An 11,167-nucleotide genomic window follows, 5' to 3' on the forward strand; every position below is an offset into this window, starting at 1 on the left:
TTTTTCTGGTGATTTTTTTTTTTTTTTTTGTCTAATTCATCTAGTTGTGATGAACTAGATCACTAAATAATGGGCTACTGAGGTCCCTCATTACAACCACGTCAATATTTATCTGATCTTTAAAGTATGGTAATATTTGTTTTATGATGTTGGCTGTACTGTTGGTTGGTGCATATATCTTTATAATTGTTATCTCTTCTGTTGAATTGCTTACTTCACCAATATGTGGTAACCTTCTTTGCCTCTTCTTGTCAGTTTTGACTTGAAGTCTACCTTGATTGAAAATAGGATAGCTACTCCTGCTTGTTTTGGGGTTTCTGATGTATACAATATTGTTTTCCATTCTTGGATTTTTTTGGTCACAAATTTCTTTTCTTTTTGTTATTCAATTAAGTTTATCAGTACATTTTAGGTATACATAGTGATCACATATATCATAGAGAATTTGTACCTGTACATGATATATCTTGATTCTTTTTCTTTCCCCTGTTCCTCTACTCTCCCTTCAATCCCTCATGCCCTTCCTATTTACAAAAGTTTAGTTTCCACTTTTTCCTTCTTCTCTGGTTTTTTTTTTTGTTTTCCTTTCTTCCTTTTCCCCTGCTCCCTCCCTAGCTTCCCTTCCCATTTGAACATTTTCTTCCTATTTCCTAATATTTGTTGTACATTTTGGTCCTTATTTACACTTTCAGTTTCTCATACCAGAGAAACAATGCAGTATTTACACATATGTCCAATTTAGTTCACTTAAGAATATGGTGGTCTGTTTTAATTTTTTTGGGGGGGGGTACCAGGAATCAAACTCAGGACCTTTTGCTTGCCAGGCAGGCACTTCTGTTTTAATATTTAGATCTTTGATCTATTTTGACTTTAGTTTAGTGTATAGTGATAGACATGGGTCTAGTTTTAGTCTTTGGCATATGGAAAGCCAGTTTTTCCAGCACCATTTATTAAAGAGGATATCTTTCTTTCAGTGAATGTATTTAGCCCCTTTGTCAAAGATAAGGTGGCTAAGTGTATGTGTAGTTGTGTCTGCATCTTCCAATATGTTTCATTGATCCTCAGGTCTGTTAATTTGCCAGTACCATGCTGATTTTATCACAGTAGCTTTGTAGTATAATTTCAAGTCAGGGATTGTGATGCCTCCTGCCTTTCTTTTGTTGCCCAGGATTGCTTTTGTTATTCTAGGTCTCTTCTGGTTCCAGATGAATTTTAGGAATGTTTTCTCTAGATCTGTGAGGTACACTAATGGTATTTTCATTGGAATTGCACTGAATCTGTATAACAATTTTGGGAGTATGGCCATTTTCACAATGTCAGTTTTTCCTATCCATAAGCAAGGAATATCTTTCCATTTTCTGATATCCTCTTTGATCTCTTTTTTCAGAGTACTATAATTTTCACTGTATAGATCTTTTACTTCTTTTGTTAGATTGATTCCTAAGTATTTCATTTTTTTAGATGCTATTGTGAAAGATGTGGTTTCCCTAATTTCTCTTTCAGGGTGTTTATTGTTTGTGTACAGGAATGCTATTGATTTTTGAGTGTTGACTTTGTATCCAGCTACACTACTGAATTCAGTTATTAAATCTACAAGTCTTTTGGTGGAGTTTTTGGGGTGTTCTATATAGAGTATCATGTCATCTGTGAATAATGATAATTTCACTTCTTCCTTTCCAATCCTTATTCCTTTTATTTCTCTCTCTTATCTAATCGCTCTGGCTAATATGTTCAGAACTGTATTGAATAGGAGTGGTGACAGTGGACATCCTTGTCTTGTTCCTGATTTTAAAGTGAAAGCTTTCAATTTTTGTCCATTTAGTATGCCGCTGGCTGTTGGTTTGTCATAGATGATTTTATCAGATTGAGGTAAAGACCATCTATTCTGATTTTCTGAAGGGTTTTTATCATAAAAGTGTTGGACTTTGTCAAAAGTTTTTTCTGCATCTATTGAGATGATCATGTGATTTTTGTGTTTGACTCTATTGAAATAATGTATTACATTTATTGATTTGTGTATATTGAACAATCTCTGCATTCCTTGGATGAATCCCATTTGGTCATGGTGTATAATCATCCTTGAAAGAATAAATAAAATTGGTAAGCCCCTAGCCAACCTTATCAAAAAAAGGAAAGAAAAAACTCAAATTCATGCAATAAAGAATTCACTGCTATAAATTTCCCTCTGAGGACTGCTTTTATTTTGTTCCATAGGTTCGGATAAGTGTATCTGAATTTTCATTTGATTGTAAATATTGTTTAATATCTTCTTTAATTTCTGTGACCACTTGGCTGTTCAGGAGGGTGTTATTTAACTTCCATGTGTTTATGGAGTTTTTGCGATTTCCTTTGTTCCTTTACCTATTTCATTGCACTATGGTCAGATAATATGCATGGTATAATTTCAATTCCTGTGCTAGTATATGGTCTATTTTAGAGAAAGTCCCATGTGCAGCTGAGAAGAATGTGTATTCTGGTGTTACTGGGTGGAACACTCTGTAAATATCTACCAAGTCCATTTCTTCACAAGTTTGGTTTAGTTCTGTTATTTCTTTGCGATTTTTTGCCTAGTTGATCTGTCTCTTTGTGACAATGGAATGTTAAAATCCCCCATTACAATTGTGTTATTGCTTATTTCATTTTTTATGTCTGTTAAAATTTATTGTATATATTTGGGTCCTCCTGTATTTAGTGCATATATATTTATGATTGTTATCTCTTCCTCTTTTAGTTTTCCCCAAGCAAATATGTGGTGACCTTCTTTATCTCTTTTGATCATTCTTGGTTTGAAGTTCACATTGTCTGCAAACAGAATATCTACCCCTGCTTTTTTCTGGGTTCTGTTGCATGCAGTATTATTTTCCATCCTTTGAATTTCCTTTTGAGTTAAATGTGTTTCTTCTATCCCGTGACAGTGGCAGGGTAGGGTGGCCCTCACAAGGCTCCCCAAACTGTCTGGGTCTCAGCATTTCTTCCACAACCTATAGTTCTTTTTAAAAACTGCCTGTTCTTTTCATGATAAGAATTCTGAGAAGATTTACAAGATCTTCAAAGTCCACATTACCCAAGAAATAAATCAGGAGCAGATTTATAGGACCCCTGGAATGAGCCTTTGTTTGAACAGAGCTGGTGCTGCAGCACAGAAGGATCAATACACAAGAAAAGGAGCCTTCCTAGAACTGGAGAAGTGTGAGAGGAGTGGTACTTATATAACAGCTTCAGGCCTGTGATTGGTCTATAGTCAAGCCTGCTGACTGGTCTAAATGCAAGCCTTTGATCTAAGCCAATTAATTGGTCCAAATTCAATGCTACCAGTCAGTTCAAATTCAAGCCCACTGTACTCAGGGTAAACATCACTTGGAGTGTGTGCAGGGCATCCAGGCCAGCCACAATTCATGGTGGCAGTTCAGGGGAACACAGGGAAACTCAGGCTGTTTCATTATCATCTTTTGCAGCTCCAACAAAATGGTGGTACCAAAATTAGGGAATCTTTAGGAGGGCTAGCTCTGTTAAGCATATTTTATTGGGGTTTAAAATGACAGAGATGTTCACAATGGGCTCTGATCTCTGCCACACTGGGGTATTTTTCCCTGCTGCTGCTTCAGATAGGTGGCAGCATCTGGACTAATAGAAGTGGGGGAGGGGAGCCACAGCTGACAGCTCAGTATGACATCTTGTAAGAGTAGCTTGGAAAGTAGCTGTGAAATAGCTTGAGGAGTGATAGAAGGACACTGAAGCAAACTATCCCAGTCCCTCCTCAGGGGACTGCTGGGGAATGGAGGGAGGTGAGGGAGAGGGATGTAACAACTTTTATCTAAACCACAGCCGCCCCTCTTGTGTCACAGGAAAAGGGGGAGAGTCAGGTGTTTCTTGTCTGTTTCAATACTCTCTCACTTGTACGCATACTTCCCCAAAACACATGTATGTCTGGGTGCATGGGAGAGGCTGATATATTTCAGTTAGATCCATAAACCTGTAAGACAGTTACAACTACATTGATAGAAATGATTGAAACTCTGGTGATTCCAGAGTTTTCCTGAAATGATTTAGGCAAACATGGGTTCATTAAAATCCCAGACAAGTGTCCATTACTACGTAGAAGATAAAGAATGAAGCTATTCTTGGTCTAGGATGTGTTTCTCTGGACAATCTATCCCAAGTCTTTTGGCAACGATTTACTCTCTGAGGATTTCACATTATTGACTTGATCTCTTTCACTGCTTTCTAACTCTTTTGAATCCCCTTTGTCTTGTCAGTACCTTTCTGCTTACAATTCCTTTATTTATAACCCAATGAGGTAAGCAAGGTAGGTATTCTCACTCCCATTTTACAAAGCCGTAAAGTTGTTTGCCTAAGTCACACTGAAAGGTAGAGTCAAAGTTAGCCTAGGTTATTGTCTCCAGATCCTGGGCTCTTTCTGTTATGTCACAATCCATTTTCTAAAATAAGAACCCTCCTCTACTTTTAAAATTTTCCTTTTTAATTTTCAACTTGTCTTCCCTCCACTTTCACCATTGTCTATTGTACTGATTTTTTTTTGGTTTTTTTCTCTGGTACTGGGAACCGAACTCACCACCTTGCACTTGCCAGGCAGGTGCTTTTGCCGCTGAGCTAAATCCCCAGCCCCTGTCTATTGTACTGAGTAATTACATGCAGCAACAGCCCTGTGTTTCATGTTAAGAAGTGTTGATGGCCCATTTTAAATGTTCCTGGAAAGATGATCCCTGGCTGATAAATCTTCTGGTTTCAGATGTTTGGAAAAGCTTTTCTACTGGGTTTTTAGTACAACTAAATAATATATTGGAGGCATTTTTAAAAAATTACCTGAGATTCATTTGCTTTCATTTTTGGCAGAGTAAAATAAAAATCAGAAAATAGATTAAATGTATTTTTCTTGCTCCCTCTATTTCCTCCTTGCCAAATTAGAATGCAAATTGAAATGGAAACCTTTCATTTTTTCAACTCAGGGACACAGACCAGTTTAAAATTCTCTTCAAAGTTAAATAAATATTCACTATTTAAATCTTGGATTTGAATCTATTTCTTTCTTATTTTATTATTAATATCATCTCTCCGTGGAAGATATGTTTTAGATAAGGCCAAAATCTCCTTTGACTACCATCAGCAATCTGGTCCCATGAGTTTAAGACCAGTCTGGACTACATAGTCAGTTCAAGAATTACATAACAAGACCCTGCCTCAAACCTCTCCCCACAAAAAAAAAAAAAAAAAAAAAAATTTAAAAAATTAATTCTGATCCTGTCCCCTTCTACCATAAATAGCCAATGATACTACTCATTTTAAACCTTTCAAATATTTTTATCTGCATTTATCACATTCCTACATGCATTCCCATGGGAAACAACGTGATTTTGTACTTTGGTTTAGATTTTACATCAGTAAAAAAATGTTCAGAAACTGGGTTTTTCATTCATGTTTCTTTCCATATTAACATTGTTTATTTTACTGTTTATATAGTATTTTGTGGTATGGCTCCACCATAATCTATTTCTCTACAGTCTATTCTTTTTTTTTTTCATTCACATACAACATTGCAACTGTACTTACTTCGTTATGGACCTGTGCTATTTCTTTCTCTTAAAGATAGAGAAGTAGAATTGATGAGTCATGGGGTGTATATGTATAAATTGTAATGCTTTATTACTAAATTTCTATCCACAGTGACTGCAATTTTTTTTTTCAGTACTGAGGATTTAACCTGGGGTCTTTGCACTGTGTTACATCTCCACAATCCAGCCCTTTCTAAGTTCCCCGGGCTGGCCTTGAACTTGTGTTCCTCTTCCTGTAGCTCCCAAATAATGACTGCACTTTAAACTACTTTCCACTTTGCAAATCTACTGAGTTAAATCATTTATCATTTTTTTGTTTTCTGGTGAGGTTCAGTTTTGTTTGTATTGTTACAGGCTATTTATAGTTCCTATATGAGTTATCCATTTATGTAATTTGCCCTTTTCTAGACAGGTGATCTTTTTCTCACCACTAATGTCCTTTAACTGAAAACAAGTTTTACATGTGAATGAAGTGAATTTATACTTTTGACATTTTTTTTAAAATTTAAAAATAAAAGGTGGAAAACTAACAGACAGACAACCTTTTATAAAATAGCAAAAGAACAGTACAGACAATACGGAGTTACAAACAAAGTGGCAGGGAATTAACAATGCTTGTTGTATTACATATTTTTATCTTCAAAGTGGTTTCTCATGAAAACAGATAGAGACATGCAATATTGATCAATCAAGGACTCACTGACAGTTTCTTTCAGCAAAGAAATAGAGCAGCCATGTTAACTATCCTGTATATACATACATACAAAATTTATCCTTCTTTCCCTTCTCTTTTCCCACATCCCAGTTGCCCTTTACCCTTGAGCGTTTTCCTATCATTTCACAATGTCTATCATACCTCCGAGGTTATACTAACTCTTTCAGGTTTTACACTAGCGAGACAATGCGGTGCTTGCACATGCAAATCTGAGTTATTTCACTTATTGACATTTTCTATTGAAATGAAATTCGTATAATAGGAAATTCACCATTTTACTATATGAAATGAAGCAATTTTAGTACATTCACAATGCTGAGTAACCATCACCACTACCTGACTCCAGAACATTTTCATCTCCCAAATGAGAAACCCATATCCACTAGGCATTCACTCTACCTACCTTCCTACAAATTTGCCTACACTGAGCTTTTTATACAAATAGAATCAAATAATATGTGGCCTTCTATGATGGAGACCACTATGAAGCAGCTCTGAGCAGGATTTAATATTAACTAATTGGCTTTTCGTGTTTGCTTGTGAGTTGTCCAAAGCTTAGGCACTTTGTCTGGAGATGGGCAGCAGACTCATAGTAAGTGAAACTCTATGAGTTGCTGATCCCCACTGAGGCCTGTGTTGGCCTGTGAAGTTGGGACAACTCAAAGGAAAAGATAAGGCCACAACTGAGGACTTTTGCCTCCAACCCCAATTAACTAAAGGAGACTATAGCTGTAGGCATCTCACTCCTGTGGTAAAACCTTCCTGGAGATAACTTAGTTCTCCTAAATTAACATAAAGTATTACTTGGAAAAGTCCTTCAGGGTTTCCCAAATCCTGCCCAGATTCCTGCATTTTCTTCAATATTCCCCTTCTTTGTTTGAAAACCTAATAAACACAGGTGGCCCAGGGAAGTCTTGGTCTTAACCTGGAGAATCCTGAATTCTGTGAGAGGGTTGAACCCCTCTTGGAGCCCTAAAACCATTTCAATTGTCTCATTTATTTAAGCCTTCACTGGCTAATCATGTGGGAGATTTTTGGCCTGATCAACCTGCAATAACTAAGGGTATATAATCTGATACTTCTGTATATGGCTTCTTTCACTCTGCATAACATTTTCAAGGTTCATTCATATTATAGCATGTATTAGTACATTTCTTTTTTTTTTTTTACTATTTTCTTTTTTTGGTACTGGGAATTGAACTCAGGGTCTCGCACCTGCCAGGCAGGTGCTGAGCTGCTGAGCTACATCCCAGCCCACTTTTATTTTTTAGTACATTTCTTTTATTGCTGAATGATATTCCACATATAAATGTACTGTATCATGTTTATTCATTTCTCAGTCATAGGCATTTCAGTCTTTCTTACTTTTTTACTGTTATGAATAATACTTCTGTAAATGTTCTTATGCAGTTTTTTTTTCCTTGGAACAATTTCAGGTAACTTCAGGTCTCTTGAATTTGTACAAAAAAAAAAAACAAAAAAACAAAAAGGGAGTAAATTTTGGAGCTTGGAATTGTGAGTCCTCCAACTTTGTTCTTTGTCATAAGATTATTTTTGCTGTCTGGGTCCCTACCTATGTGATATAAATTTTAGTGTAAGCTTGCCCACTTTTACAGGCACTTGGGGTTGTGTTAGGGATAGTATTTAATATGTAGATCAATTTGGGCAATATTACCATATTAACAATATTTATGAATATTCCAATTTATAAACATGGTTTCTTTTTGTACATTCAGGTCTTTAGCTTCTTTCATCAGTGTTTGCAATTTTTAGCATATGTCTCACACATCCTGGGTTAAATTTATTCCTAAGTATTTTATTATGTTTGATGATATTATTACAGAATTGTTTTCTTAACTTCATCTACAAACTGATCATTGTTACATTATAGAAGTAAAACTCATTTAACTATGCTTATCATATGTCAGACAACTTTGCTGAATTAATTTAATAGCTCTAATAGTTTCTTTGGTAGATTCTTTAGGATATTCTCTACATAAAATCATGTCATATATGAATAGAAATAGTTTTTCTTCCTCTTTTCCAATTTGGATGGCTTCTGTATTTTTTCTTGCCTAATGCTCTGACTATAACTTCTGGTACAACATTGAACAGAAGTTACTAGAATAGAAAAATGTCTTATTTATGATCTTAAAAGAAAACCTTTTAGTATGTTAGCTGTGGGTTTTCTTTATAGATTCCCTTTATCACATGAGGAAATGGTCTTCTATTCTTAATTTTCAGAGTTGCTTTTTTTAAAAAAAATCATGAAAGAGTGTTGGATATTATTAAATGCTTTTCCTGTATCAATCGAGATGATCATGTGATCCTTATATTGATGATATAGTGTATTATATTGACTGATTTCAATATGTTAAACTATAATTACACTTATGGAATAAATTCTACTTAGTCATTGTGTATAATCTTTTTAATATGTTACTGGGCTTGTGTCTTGGTTTCTTTTCTCTCGTTGCTGAGACAAAATACCCAAGGCCCAAAATTAAGGAAGGAAAAGTTTATTTAGCTCACAGTTTGTGGAGGTTACAGTCCAGACTTGGCTGGCTCCAAGGCAGAAGATAACAAAACAACAAGAGCAAAGGGTGGAATGGCAGCCGAACACCAAAGCAGCCAGAGCAAATGGGAGGAATCCCAGCCAGCAGCCTCTTTCCCTCCCTTACATTGTAAACAGGCTACCCCCACCTAAGTGGCTATGTAGCTCTCACATAATCTCCATGCCTTCCTCTTCCACAGGCTCAGGATGAATACAAAGTAAGCACCCTGGCTTCCTGCTGAGTCACTTAGCCAAACCTCTAGACTCCCCAAGTTGACACAATGTATCAACCATAACAGCTTGACTTGGTAGTATGTTGTTAAGGAGTTTCGTGTCTATGTATATAAGGACTATTTGTCTATAGTTTTATTTTGATTCCTTTTTCTGGTGTTAGTATTATAATAGTTTAGTTATTTAGTTTATAAATAGGCAGTCAGAGCAGTCTAAGATACAGTAAGATAATTGAAAACATCACACACCTAGTTAAGAGCTAATTCAAGCAGCTAGTTAAGTTTAGAAATGTGTAAGAAAACACAAGGGAAAAAAGGTAAAAGTTTAGGCTAAGAATGAAGAGATAAAGACATTTCCTCCCAGGAAGAAGGTTCTCATCCAGTGTATGCTAAATTAGTTGACTGTCTTCCTTACCTCTACACTAGTCTCCAAGAAACATTAGAAATGCAAAATAACCAGTTTCCTTTGAGATCATTTTCTTTGAAATGAGCTTTTTCTCACACTCTACTTATTCATTGTAAGAGGACAAAATAAAAATTGGGCTACCATTTGGAACACCCTCCTGGTGACAGGAGCTATTTCTCTTCTTTTTATTTCCAATAAATACTCTCCTAAGTTGCTCCTTTTGTCTGCCAGTTTCATTCTTTGACTTTGTGAGACTGAAAGCTTGGTTTGTGCAGAATTAATGGTTTCATATTTTGCAGGCTCCACCAAAACCCAAGATTAATAGAAGTAAGAACTCAATGGAAAGTTTGTCATTTTCTTTTGCAATATATTCTTGTTAATCGTGATTTCATGTAAGAGATAAAAGGGATTCACACTTCTGACTTTTATTGAGTAAGCTTGTCGTCTTATGCCTCTTCTGTCATTTTCCTGATAGTAGAGTAGATTTAGGAAATAATATGCTTCATATAAAAACTGCCAGCAAATTAAAGAAGATTAGTGCTGGATGCTGCTCTAAAAGTTATAGATGGCTCCAGTGCAGGGGAAGCCACGTGGCAGGGAGCGCTGGTCTTTGGGCTGGCTCCCTGCCTTGTAGGTGCCCAGAAGGAGGGCCCCCAGTGCCCGGGAAGTTGGGGTGCTGGGAGTGCTAGCCCTCGGGCCAGCCCCCAGCCTAGCAGGTGCTGGGGAGGAGGGGCTCCAGTACACGGGAAGCCACCCAAGGGGAGTGCTGGTCTTCGGGCCAGCTCCCTGTCTGGAAGGAGGGCCCTCGGGGCATGGGAAGCTGTGGGGCAGGAAGCACTGCCCCACTGGCCGGCTCCCTGCCTTGCAGGCGCCTGGAAGGAGGACCCCTGGCACCAGGGAAGCCATGGAGTGGGGAGTGCTGGCCCTCAGCCCAGCCCCCAGCCTATCAGGCACCCGGGAGGAGGGCCCCCAGTGCCCAGGAAGCCACGGGGCAGGGAGCACTGGCCCGAGGGCCAGCCCCCACCCTAGCAGGTAACCGGGAGGAGGGGCTCTGGCACACGGGAAGCCATGAGGTGGGGAGTGCTGTTGCACACTGGCTGTTAGGCCAGCCACCACCACTCAATTGAGAACTACCATGACACAGAGAAACAATGACACAATTGGCCCATCATGCACCAGCTGCAGATGCCCGGTGCAGACGTGTGTGAATCATTCAAACATGGAGAAACCCCTGGGAATACATGCCATACAATGGGTCAGTCTTGCTCCTGCCATTGAGAACCAGAAAGGTCCAGAGTTAGCAGAGGAGCAGCTGCTGAACAAGGACTTGGAGAACATGAGAATACAGACGAAGCCCAAGGAGTCAGAGGTCCTGTGGACTGGGGTCATGAGAGCCGCTCAGAAGCTGTAAACCAGGAGGACCTTGCACAATACCTGCGGAGATTCCCTGGAAGCCATTCTTCCTCTGACAGTACAGGCTGTGGTGGTGCTCCAGAGAGGTCTGCAGCAAGATTCCTTCTGCCTGTGCTGACAGGTGGGGAGAGGACACTATGGTTGTGGGGTCCCAATGCAATGGGAGGCTGGAGAGAAAAAGCTACAAAGAATGGCTTTCATCCCAGACAGCTCACTTGAGATGTTAGTAAGAATTGCCTCCTCAGTATTCTATAGCCATGATGAGGAGGAGGCCAAGGA

Source organism: Chinchilla lanigera, unplaced genomic scaffold (genome assembly GCF_000276665.1).
Source record: "Chinchilla lanigera isolate Chin_1 unplaced genomic scaffold, ChiLan1.0 scaffold00013, whole genome shotgun sequence".
Taxonomy (NCBI): domain Eukaryota; kingdom Metazoa; phylum Chordata; class Mammalia; order Rodentia; family Chinchillidae; genus Chinchilla; species Chinchilla lanigera.